Genomic DNA, 13,266 nt, shown 5'->3' on the forward strand with positions numbered 1-13,266 from the left:
GGAAACCGGAGCACCCGGAGGAAACCCACGCAGACATGGGGAGAACGTGCAAACTCCACGTAGGCAGTGATCTGAGGCTGGAATTGAACCCGGGTCCCTGGCACTGTGAGGCAGCAGCGCTAACCACTGTGCCACCGTGCCGCCCTGTGTCCTACCACCTTCAGTGAAATTGAGAAGGAAGCAATAAGGAGGAGGACAGGGGGAGGTGGAAAGCCAGCACTGAAGCAATGGGCCGAATGGCCTCCTTCTGTACTGCAACCATTGTGTGATTTCCTTTTGACAATGTTATGTCTTAGAAAATCTTGCTCCAGAGCTGAGTGGGAGAGATGAGAAGCAGTGAGGGAGAGTGAAGATAGGAAAGACTAAGTGATGGAGATGGGGATACGGAGAGGGAGAAGGGAAATGGAGGGATATGGAGTCCGGGGAGTGAAGCGGCTATGGTGGAGAGAGAGAGTGTGAGGAAGGGGTAAGAAGGGGGGGAATGGAAGATGAGGGAAACAAGGAGTGCGGGTGAGCTGGGATGGTGAACGGTGGGGAAACCACGGCTGCAATTTCCTCCAGACTCCGTGAGGGAACCCTAAGCCTCGCGTCCCCGGTTCTTCCACCCGGGGACCTCGCCGAACTCCTTTCCCCCGGCTCACCTGAGCTTTCTCTCAGTGGCTGCCCCCTTTGACTGAGCAAAATCACCTCGGCCAATCAAATCGATGATATCAATGTTTACCCTGTCCAGCTGTAACGTGCTCCCAGTTTAATCCCACCCCCGCCCCCAACCCCACCGCCCGCCCCCGCACCCCACCGCCCGCAGCCTCAGACTCTTTCCAATGACTGATGGCTGTGGAACCAGAGGAATGGAAGGTTGAAAGCTTGAGTTAAAGCAGAGAGCAGGGAGCAATGTTCCACTCACAGCCTGGCGTGAGACCGGGATTCAATAACACAGAGAGTGATTGAAGATGAGAATAATGCAGTGACTTTCTTTACATTAAGTTTGTGACCACACGCGCTGTGAATACTCTGAGACGTGCTGAGGTTATGAAAAGCACTAGAATTTAAATGGTTATTCTTCACTGTGTACAGAAACCTTTGAGATGTTTGAGATATGATAAGGTACAATGTCAGGGCAAAGCTCTCTGACGATGCTAAATAGACCTGTGTCTGCAAAAACAGACTCTTCAGCAGAGAAATAGAAAGAAGACTTACATTTATATAGCACCGTTCACAACCTCAGGACATCCCAATGCACGGTACAGCCAATCAAGTATTTCCAACGTTTAATCACCGTCCTAATTTGGTAGTGACTGTCTCTGGGAGTGAGGAGCACTCTTATCATGGAATCTAGAGACAGGGAGAGAGAAAGGGGGAGGGAAAGAGAGAGTGTGTGAGAGGTCAGGGTGATGTCAGTGCAAGGTAAAGGAGCGGAGGTGAGAGTGACTGCCCTTGACATCAAGGCAGCATTTGACCGAGTGTGGTATCAAGGAGCCCTAGCGAAACTGGAATCAACGGGAATCAGGGGGAAACTCTCTGCTGGTTGGAGTCATACCTGCCACAAAGGAAGATGGCTGCGATTGTTCAAAGTCAGTCAACCCAGTTACAGGATATCACTGCAGGAGTTCCTCAGGGTAGTGTCCAAGGCCCAACCATCTTCAGCTGCCTCATCAGTGACCTGCCTTCCATCATAAGGTCAGAAATGGGAATGTTCCCTGATGACCATTTCGGGACATTCATATAACAGGCCAATGAGTATGTATATCTCTGTCAAGACCAGCGTTTCTTACCCATCCCTAACAGCCCTTAAACTGAGTGGCTTGTCACACCACTTCAGAGGGCAGTTAAGAGTCAGTCATATTATTGTGGCCCTGGAGTCACATGTAGGCCAGACCGGGTAAGGACGGCAGATTTCCTTCCTTAAAGGACATCAGTGAACCAGATCGGCTTTTATGACAAGTTATCATAGAATCCCTACAGTGCAGAAGGAGGCCATTTGGCCCATCAAGTCTGCACTGACCATGATCCCATATTTACCCTGCTAATTCCCCTGACACCAGGGTCAATTTAGCATGGTCAATCAACCTAACCCGCACATCTTTGGAGTGTGGGAGGAAACCCACGCAGACAAGGGGAGAACGTGCAGACTACACACATACAGTGACCTGAGACTGGAATTGAACCCGGGTCCCTGGCGCTGTGAGGAAGCAGTGTTAACCACTGTGCCACCGTGCCGCCCTGAGACGAGAGACTAGATTCATTTCCAGATTTTATTAATTGAATATAAATCCCACCAGCTGCTGTGGTGGGAATTGAAGCCATGTCTCCAAGAGCATGAGCCGGGTCTCCGGATTACCAGTGTGTATAAAGTGTGTACAACATATATGTATGAACACGTGCACCAGTGAAAGTTTGAGTATGTGGGAGTGGTGTGTGTGAATGAGTGAGAAAGGGAGTGAGTGTGTGTGACAGTGTCTCTCGAACAGTGTTCCTCTGAGCTGGGAGGTTTTTTGATGGCAGTCAGTAATAATTTTGGTGGAAGGGCAATGTCAAGCACAAGGTCATAATTTCATTTTCAAATGCAAATTGCCAAATGTTCCTCTCTGAAACTGAAAATCATTTCAGACAATGACCAGGGGAAAAGCGTCAGAAAGATATGACACTCAAAGTGTGGCAATGTTTATCAAATAAGGTGTCCATAGTCCAAGAAATTCTGCAGTTACGGATAACAGACTCTGAGGTAATGAACCCTGTCGGTCTAACAGCAACGTGGGATTCAGGCTGGGTGGGGAGGGTGGCTGGTGGTGGTGTAGTTAGACTGATCCATGGAATTTCCCCCACCGATTCCATGGTCTTCCCTCAAGTTCTGAGCTTAACCCATTTTTACCCTATTTCAAACTGGCGCGAGGGACAATGGTTGGAAGCCAATGGGGCCCTTTAAAGATGCAGAGTTTCCCTGTCAGTATAAGGTGAAGTACAAAACCCTGATTCGACCAGATCAGGAGCACTCTGTACATTCCTGGGCACTGCACTTTCAAGAGGCTTTGGAAAGTCTCAGCCTTTTGCCTAAGATCAAATGTCAGATCAAGCCTAAGATTCTTAAAAAATTCATTCGTTGGACATGGGCATCGCTGGCTGGTCAACATTTATTGCCCATCCCTAATTGCCATTGGAGAGCAGTTGAGAGTCAACCACATTGGTGTGGCTCTGGAGTCACATGTAGGCCAGACTGGGTAAGGATGGCAGATTTCCTTCCCTAAAGGACATTAGTGAAGAAGGGGGTCAATGTTTTATGTTGTCAGCTTGTTTGTCTCTCTTGTGGGGACCTTGAATTGGATTCAATTGGAATTTGGTTTTTGGAGCGAGTGGGGAATGGATTTGGGTTTGCCCGTTCACCCACAGCATTGGCTTTGGAACTTTAAGGATGGAGTAAAAAAAAGTTTTAAAAAACGGAATGCAGTGCAAGTTCATGAGAATATTACCAAGATGCCAGGGTTTAGATGACAAGGTGAGATTATATAAACTTTATCCTTTGGAATCAAGGAGATTAACGGGTGATTTGATTGAAGCTTTCAGGATTTGGAAAGGAATTGAGAGGGTAGAAGTGAGGAAAACCTTTTTTGGGGTGGGGGAGGGTGGAGCAGGAGAGTAGGGCGGGGGAGATGGGGCAGTGTGGCAGTGGGGTGGGGGTAGGGGGAGTGGTGCGGAAGGGAGGGAGTAGGGGCGGGGCCAGGGGAGGGGAGGGGTGGGATGGGGGTAAGGGGAGTGGTGGGAATGGAGGGGTAGAGGGAGTAGTTGGGGGTGGGGGAGGGGTGGGGGTTATGGAAGGAGGAGAGGAGAATGGAGATGGGGTTGGGGGCGGAGGATTGAGGGGGGTGGGGGAGGGGCAGGGTGTCCAGGACAAGAACCTTAAAATCAGAGCCAAAGATTTCTTCACACAAAGGGCAGTAATAATCATAGAATCCCTACAGTGCAGAAGGAGACCATTCAGCCCATCAAATCTGCACTGACCACAATCTTACCCAAGTCCTATCCCCATAACCCCATGCATTTACCCTAGCTAGTTCCCCCGACACTAAGGGGCAATTTAGCATGGTCAATCCACCTAACCTGCACATCTTTGGAGCGGGTGAGGAAACCAGAGCACTCGGAGAAAACCCGCGCAGACACGGGGAGAACGTGCAAACTCCACACAGACAGTGACCCAAGCTGGGAATCGAACCTGGGTCCCTGGTGATGTGAGGTAACAGCGCTAACCCACTGTGCCACCTGTAATAACTCCACAGAGGCACAAGTCCCGTCACCAAGTTACTTTATTTACACCATACACCTGCACACAGCCAGCTCTCCAGTTGCTCCCTGCTGAATGCAGGCTGGGAGTCTGACACACCTGCTTTAAATAGGGAGCATGAGGCTCCCTGATTTAACCATCAATTAGGACTCATCAGATAGCTCTTTTAAGGTACCAACGTAATAAACGAACTCAAACTAACTTAGGGACAAAGTAAAAGGGGCGGCTCCCCAAAAGAAAGGGGGAACAGCCCGAACCAAAAACAAAGTTGAAAGGAAACTTAAAACATTAAATTATAAGGTGATTGTCAGGGTTGATAATACACCCCATCTCCTGCGATGCCCAGCGGGCGCGGAAGGCGTCAACTGCGCCCGTGGACACTGCATGCTCCCTCTCCAGGGACACCTGGCCGCAAACATGGCCACGGTAGAGGGGCAGACAGTCAGGATGGAAGTCTCTGCCGATCACCTGCTGCCTGTTGATGGCTCATCTCGCCAGGCCCAGGAGCACGTTCACGAGGAGGTCGCCCTCCCGACCCACCCCTCTCCGCACCAGGATAAGACTCACCAGGTAGTTCATACTCTAGCCAGCCAACCTCATTAGCCTGGCTGAAGTTATCACACCACTGTTGACCGTTGTCTTAATGTGTTATCTGCTAATGCATTTCATTTACTATTGATAAACCATTCATCTTAAACACCCAATTAGAGCAACGCTCATTAACCTGAGACTTAGGTGCACGGAGTTTAATGAGGAATTGTGAAGATGGCTTCTCTAAAGCCTGTTCATGTCACCAGGTTTTGAAGACAGTGACACATTCTTGCCAACTTCATAAAGACACTTCAACGCTGCTTACTGCCACTTTATGGTCTTGTTCCTGTTGGATACAACCCCCTCCGGCTTTTGATGACCACCCAGTTACTCAAACCAATTGTGAAATGGATTCAGACACGCCTTTTTCACACCTCCCCAGCCTTGCCTAACCCCCTGTCCCCGAGTCAAAACACTGTTTAAAACGACCGGGGATAAATACAGCGTAGGAACAAGCTGCCCTTTATATTGCCGCAATTGTCCATTAACACTAACTGCTGCCCTGATGAAAAGCATGCGCTTTCAAAGATTGTGTGTTTCAACTTTAATGATTCTTGAAGCTCAATATTTATACAAAGCTGCCTTTACAATGCATGAACTGAAAGTCATCCTTGATCCATTGTTATCATTGAGGGGAAAAGGCAGGGAAAATGATTTAAATCAAATCTCTCCACATTTTAGTACTGCCTCTGTGAGCAATCGCAGTCATGTAAACATCCATACTCTTCCAGCCTCCGCCATTCCTTTGGGTCCCTGGCAGCGCTTCCCTGCTGTTTCTCGCCTGGAGGCTGATGAGGCCAATACAGATGTGGCCTGTCAGCCCTGGAGCCCTCCCGGAGGACCCCTCCTCCCTGGGCTAAAACAGAGATCATCTGGAGTCCTGGTATCCCCACGAGATTGCAGGAACTGTGGGCACAACGCTACACCAAGTCGAGGGGGAGGATAGAAAATGCTGGGGTGAAATTAAGATGGAGATTAGGAAAACAGTGGGAAAAGGGTTTGAAGAAATAATTACAAGTAAAAGGAGGGAAAACCCAAAGATATTTGATAAATGCATAAAGAGCAAATGATAGGGTCTGTTAGACTCCAAAACCTGTGCAGAAGGCATGGGCATGCTTCTTAATGAATATTTTATGTCGGCCTTCACAAAGTTAAGGAGAAGGAATGTGAAATATTGGAAGGGAGAAACATAGTGAGAAACAGGATATTGAGAGGTTTAGCGTCTGTGAATGTGGGTAAGTGCCCAGGTCTGGATGAAACATACCCCAGGCTGCTGAAAGAGTAACAATGGAGGAAATGGTGGAGGTTCAGGCCATCATAATAGTTGCTGAGTATTTTAAGACCATAAGACATAGGAGCAGAGTTAGGCCATTCGGCCCATCGAGTCTGCTCCGCCATTCAATCATGGCTGATATTTTTCTCATCCTCTTTCTCCTGCCTTTTCCCCATAACCCCTGACCCCCTTATTAATCAAGAACTTATCTATCTCTGTCTCAAAGACACTCAATGACCCGACCTCCACATCCTTCTGCGGCAAAGAGTTCCACAGATTCACCACTCTCTGGCTGAAGAAATTCCTCCTTATCCGTGTTCTAAAGGATCGTCCCTTTAGCCTGAGGTTGTGCCCTCTGGTTATAGTTTTCCCTACTAGTGGAATTATCCTCTCATCCTTTTTTTGATACCAGAAAGCTGTTTCCATTGGGTTCCACGTCCCATTTCAGAAACAATCGGATGGATTTTCCAGCCGTGCTCGCCCCAAAACTTGAAAATCCCGCCCAAGGCCAATGGACCTTTGCGTGGTCTGCACCCCCCCTCCCCACCCCTCCCGCCTGCCTTGATTCCCGTGGTTGGCGGGATGAGAAAATCCCACTGTTGGAGTGCTGCAACCCACAGGGATGAGGATCAAGAGTTGGGAAGTGGAATTAGGCTGGACAGCACTTTCTCAATAGACACCGATACAATGGGCCAAATGGCCTCTTCCTGTGCCATCAACCCTTTGTTTCTGAAGGAAGCACTTGTGTCTATGTAGTGCCTTTCACAAACACATGCCAATGAAACGCTTGGCAAAGTATGATCAGCGTTGTAATGTGAGGAAATGCAGCAACCAAACTGTGCAGAGCAGGATCCCATAAACAGCAGTAAGATAATGACCAGCTCATCTCTTCCAAATAATGGGTAAGGGTAAAGTAGTGTCCCAGGACTTGGGCAGGGGGTAGGGAGGTGGGATTGGGGGGGGGGGGTGGGGGGGGGGGGGGGGGCTGGGGCGGGAAGGTGAACTCCCCTCCCAATTCTGCCAGGGGTGGTCTGCCGGTTGGGGGGGTGGGGGGGGGGGGGGGGCATCTGCCGGGGGAGGATCGTTACTGCTGGGAAGGGCTGGAGATTGGAGCACTCCTGGACGGGGGAGTCGGGGCTGGTCTGTGAATGGACGGGGGCGGGGGGGGGTCACGATTGGGTGGTGGAGGTGTTGGGAGGGGCAGCACTGCGAGGGTCCCAAGCTGGCCAGCAAACTGCAGGCTGACAGCTCGAGGCCACTGCACATGCGCAGAGTTCTGGAACTGTCAGACTCTGGCGTGAATAGGCCCCACCCCCCAAGCTTTTAATAATATTCACGATTGTGACCTCTGTGCACAAAGTGTGGGAGATTCGAGTCTGAACTCCCACTGAAAAAACAATCGTGACTTACATCAGCTTTCCCACAAATACAGCACTTAGAACTTTTTTGGGCGAACTGCTCCCTTCATTACTCCAAATTTGAGGCCTGACCTCAATTCCAAACAATTTAACAATTCCCAACAGGTTCTTATTTATACTGAGGCAGCTGGTCAGCTGATTGTCACATCATTCTGTCATTGGTTACATGGTTTACTGGGTTTGCTGACCTTTACAGCTTGTTACCATTGGTCACATTACAGCAGATCCAATGATATCACTGGTTATATTCTAACAAGGGGCAGCTCATGGTCAGAATGGCCAGACTGAGGTGTGTATAAGATTATGAGGGGTATAGACAGGGTGAGTCAGGAGCAACTGTTCGCTTTGGTTGAGGGGTCATTAACGAGGGGGCAGAGGTTTAGGGTAAGGGGACAGGAGATTCAGAGGGAATTTGAGAAAAAGCTTTTTCACTCAGAGGGAGGTGGGAATTTGGAATGCGCTGCCTGGGAAGGTAGTGGAGGCCGAAAACCTTACAACCTTTAAAAATATTTAGATGAGCACCTGAAACATCCAAACATTCAAGGATATGGGACAAGCGCAGGAAAATGGGATTAGCGCGCCTTTATTGGTAGTTATTGTTGGCGAACTGCTCCCTTCATTACTCCAAATTTGAGGCCTGACCTCAATTCCAAACAATTTAACAATTCCCAACAGGTTCTTATTTATACTGAGGCAGCTGGTCAGCTGATTGTCACATCATTCTGTCATTGGTTACATGGTTTACTGGGTTTGCTGACCTTTACAGCTTGTTACTATTGGTCACAATACAGCAGATCCAATGATATCACTGGTTATATTCTAACAAGGGGCAGCTCATGGTCAGAATGGCCAGACTGAGGTGTGTATAAGATTATGAGGGGTATAGACAGGGTGAGTCAGGAGCAACTGTTCGCTTTGGTTGAGGGGTCATTAACGAGGGGGCAGAGTTTCGGGGAAGGGGGCAGGAGATTCAGAGGGAATTCGAGAAAAAGCTTTTTCACTCAGAGGGAGGTGGGAATCTGGAATGCGCTGCCTGGGAAGGTAGCGGAGGCCGGAAACCTTACAACCTTTAAAAATATTTAGATGAGCACCTGAAACATCCAAACATTCAAGGATATGGGACAAGCGCAGGAAAATGGGATTAGCGCGCCTTTATTGGTAGTTATTGTTGGTGCAGACTCGATGGGCTGAAGGGCCTTTCCTGCACTGTGTGACTCTATCACTCGATGACAGAATGGTGGGAATCTTTGCTGCCGGAAGTCTGATTCAAAGGGGTGATGGAGTGATCTGAAATGTAGCCCACAATTACTTCACACTTGTGGCGTTTTTCTATTGAGTGCTTCCTCACCCACATTACTTCCTATTTTTCCCCATGTGTTCTGCTGGAGTAGGCAGGAGAAAATGACAGAGTAACCCAGGCTTCAGGAGGTGACCAGTTGCTTCTGCAATCGATGACAAACAAAATCAAGTAAAGATTAGCTGTGGAACTGAGACATGCTGATTCTTCACTGTCTGATGACACACTGTGGTTAACAGGAGCAGCTGATGAGCTTCAGCAGAACCATCCTGTAACCTGTCAGCATTGATCTGCTGTGTGCTGTCCGTGTGATTTCTGTCAGAGCTGTAGAAATGTTGCTGGGCAGTTTTTCTGAGTTTTTTCTGGGATGCTGAGGGTATTTAAAATACTCTCAGGGCGGCACAGTGGGTTCACACTGCTGCCTCACAGCGCCAGGGACCTGGGTTTGATTCCCGGCTTGGGTCACTGTCTGTGTGGAGTCTGCACATTCACTCCGTGTCTGCGTGGGTTTTCTCCGGATGCTCCGGTTTCCTTCCACAGTCCGAAAGACGTGCTGGTCAGGTGGATTGGCCGTGCTAAATTCTCCCTCAATGCACTCGAACAGGCGCCGGAGTGTGGCAACTAGGGGATTTTCACAGTAACTTCATTGCAGTCTTAATGTAAGCCTACTTGTGACACTAATAAATAAACTTAAACTTATAACTTAAATATTTGTCTGAGTGCACTCTTCAGTTTGGTGAATGAGGGTTCTGTGTGACCAACTAGTCCGATTTCGGACAAAACGTAAAATTTGAGTTTCTGTAGCACTTGTCCCTCTCTCAGGGTACCCCAGGGTATTTCCCAGCCAATTAATTACTTTGGAATTGTAGTCTCAGGTGTTTTGGAGCTAGCTTCAGCAGTCAGCACACACACAGCAAGATCCCACAACTAGTAACAGAATGAATAGTTAGACAACCCATTGATGTTGGTAGAAGGATAAATATTGGGGAGAACTTCACTGCTCTTCTTTCAACTAATGTCTGTCTTTACATCCACTTTCCTGGGCAGACAGCGCCGCAGTTTAATATTGAGTACACAGGTCCTCAGCTCAGACACTGCAGCTCTCCCACAGTACCGCACTGGGAGAAAGAGTGGGAGTTTTCCCCCGGGTATCCAGGACAATATTTATTCCTCCAAGCAGCATCAGATTAGCATAGAATCATTGAATCCCGACAGTGGAGAAGGAGGCCATTTGGCCCATTGAATCTGCACTGACTATCCGACAGAGCATCTTACCAAGACCCAACCCCTGCTCTATCCCTGTAACGCCACGCGTGTACCCTGCCAATCCCCCTAACCGATACATCATTGGACACCAAGGGGCAATTTAGCTTGGCCAATCCACCTAACCTCCACATCTTTGGATTATCTGGTCATTCATCACGTTGCCATTTATGGGAGCTTGCTGTGCACTAATTGACTGCTGTATTTCCCACATTGCAATGGTAAATAACCTCAAAAGGTAGTTCATTGGCAGCAAAACATTTTTAGAAGTCTTGAGGTTGGGAAAGGAGTTAGAGACATGTAAGCATTCTCCTTTTCACTAATTTTACTGTTTGAGTGTTATCGTGTCATGAGATTTAAATGATTTCTTTAGTGACAGGATCGCTGAAGTAAGAATGTTTGGCAGCTAATGCACGCATTCAACTTGAACGGAAATGTGGCGGTGAGGTCTGCAGCGCTGGGGCTCGCGTCCCGTGGGAGCGTGACTTTCCTGCTACATCTGTGAGTGTGCAGTAACCCCTCACTGAGCACTTGTCTCAAACACACACAGGGATGACACTCAGATTGTCAAACGCTTCCTATCAGTCCACGGGAATGTTTAAGGTTGATGATTTATAATTTGTGATTCTTATCCAGTATGACATAAAAATATTTGGACAGTGATATGCATGGACACTATCACTGCCTGTATCGTGAGCAGGCTGACAGCCTGATATTCTGCATGATGGATTTTATTGAATAAATGGTGAGCTGCGGCAGGGAATCGGCACAGCTTGGATCTAACAGTTCCCTCACTGTGGTGTGGTCTCAGGTTTTGATGGGCTAATATTTGTGGACAGTTTTACGGTTGTTAATGTTGAATGCGGATTACAGGGTCAAAGGTAGGGTTCTGAGGAATGTGAAGGAACAGAGAGAGATCTTGGGCTTCATATCCACAGATCTCTGAAGGTTGCCACTCAAGTGGATAGAGCCGTGAAGAAGGCCTATAGTGTGTTAGCTTTTATTAACAGGGGGTTTGAGTTTAAGAGCCGTGGGGTTATGCTGCAACTGTACAGGACCTTGGTGAGACCACATTTGGAACTGTGTGCAGTTCTGGTCACCTCACTATAAGAAGGATGTGGAAGCACTGGAAAGAGTGCAAAGGAGATTTACCAGGATGCTGCCTGGTTTGGAGGATAGGTGTTATGAGGAAAGGTTGAGGGAGCTGGGGCTTTTCTCTTTAGAGCGGAGGAGGTTGAGAGGTGACTTAATAGAGGTTTATAAGATGGTGAGGGGGATAGATAGAGTGGACGTTCAGAGACTATTTCCTCGGGTGGATGTAGCTGTTACTAGGGGGCATAACTATAAGGTTCATGGTGGGAGATATAGGAGGGATGTATGAGGTAGGTTCTTTACTCAGAGAGTGGTTGGGGTGTGGAATGGACTGCCTGCTGTGATAGTGGAGTCGGACACTTTGGGAATTTTCAAGCGGTTATTGGATAGGCACATGGAGCACACTAGAATGATAGGGAGTGGGATAGCTTGATCTTGGTTTCGGACAAAGCTCGGCACAACATCGAGGGCCGAAGGGCCTGTACTGTGCTGTACTGTTCTATGTTCTATGTCTAATGTGTTTATATCCTTTCATTGGATCCCACACCCAGGCCCCATCGCCTGGGAGCCTCATCATTTTAACTTAAACCATTCAGTTTAAGTTTATTTATTAAAGTCACAAGTAGGCTTACACTAATACTGCAATGGAGTTACCGTGAAAATCCCCTCGTCGCCACACTCCGGCGCCTGTTCGGGTACACTGAGGGACAATTTAGCATGGCCAATCCACCTAACCCGCACATCTTTGAACAGTGGGAGGAAACCAGAGCACCCAGAGGAAACCCATGCAGACACGGGGAGAACGTGCAGACTCCGCACAGACAGTGACCCAAGCCGGGAATCGAACCCGGGTCCCTGGCGCTGTGAGGCTGCAGCGCTAACCACTGTGCCACCGTGCCACCCAATATAAAACTATGAACATGAAACTTGTATCTTTCCAGTGACTGAAGATTACGGGGCATAAATAAACCAAATTAAATCTGACTCTGAAACCCCAGGGAAAAACCAATAATAAACAGAAATGTAATCGCTCGAATTAAAACAAACACCCTATTATCTGGGATCAGTTATACTCCTGCATTCTCAGTATGGAGCTGCCTGGTTTGTAGACAGATCGGCACCAGGTAAATCAGAGCTGAATTTTAAACATACCCCTCACAAGAAACATGATAAAAATAATTTCTTAAAGACATGGTATCATCACACATCGTGCAGTAATGCACAGCACTTCATAAAGGCTCTAAAACCCTCCCTATTTGTTAATGTCCTCCATCCCCGACACCCCTTCCTATCTCTGTAACCTCCTCCAGCCCCTACAACCCTCCCTATCTCTGTAACCTCCTCCAATCCCTAAAACCCCCCTCTCTCTGTAACCCCCTCCAGCCCCTACATCCTTCCCTGTCTCTGTAACCTCCTCAAAAGCCTAAAGCCCTCCCTCTCTGTAATATCCTACAGCCCGCACAATCCTCCGACTCTCTGTAACCTCCTCCAGCTCCACAACCCTCCCTATTTCTGTAACCTCCTCCAGCTGCACAACCCTCCCTATTTCTGTAACCTCCTCCAGCCCCACAACCCTACCTATCTCTATAACCTCCTCCAGCCCCTACACCCCTCCCTATCCCTGTAACCTCCTCCAGCCCCACAACCCTCCCTTTCTCTGTAACCTCCCCCAGCTCCTACACCCCCTCCCTATCTCTGTAACCTCCCCCAGCTCCTACAACCCTCCCTGTTATCTATTTGTCCCTTTTTGCTCTTTGTGATTCTTGCACAAGGACACCCAGATCCCTCTGCACAGCAGCATGCTGCAATTTTTTACCATTTAAGTAATAGTCCATTTTGCTGTTATTCCTACCAAAATGAATGACCTCACATTTGCCAACATTGTACTCCATCTGCCAGACCCTCGCCCACTCACTTAGATTATCTGTATCCCTTTGCAGACTTTCAACGTCTTCTGCACACTTTGCTCTGCCACTCATCTTAGTGTCATCTACGAATTTTGACACACTACACTTGGTCCCGAACTCCAAATCATCCGTGTAAATCATTAACAATTGCG

General features: G+C 48.3%; 1 protein-coding gene across 1 annotated transcript in view; it reads left to right on the forward strand.

Moving 5' to 3' along the window:
* Nucleotides 1-13,266, forward strand: part of adgrd1 (adhesion G protein-coupled receptor D1) — a 273,065-nt gene that overhangs the window by 184,898 nt on the left and 74,901 nt on the right. The window lies entirely within an intron of this gene.

Source organism: Mustelus asterias, chromosome 13 (genome assembly GCF_964213995.1).
Source record: "Mustelus asterias chromosome 13, sMusAst1.hap1.1, whole genome shotgun sequence".
Classification (NCBI taxonomy): domain Eukaryota; kingdom Metazoa; phylum Chordata; class Chondrichthyes; order Carcharhiniformes; family Triakidae; genus Mustelus; species Mustelus asterias.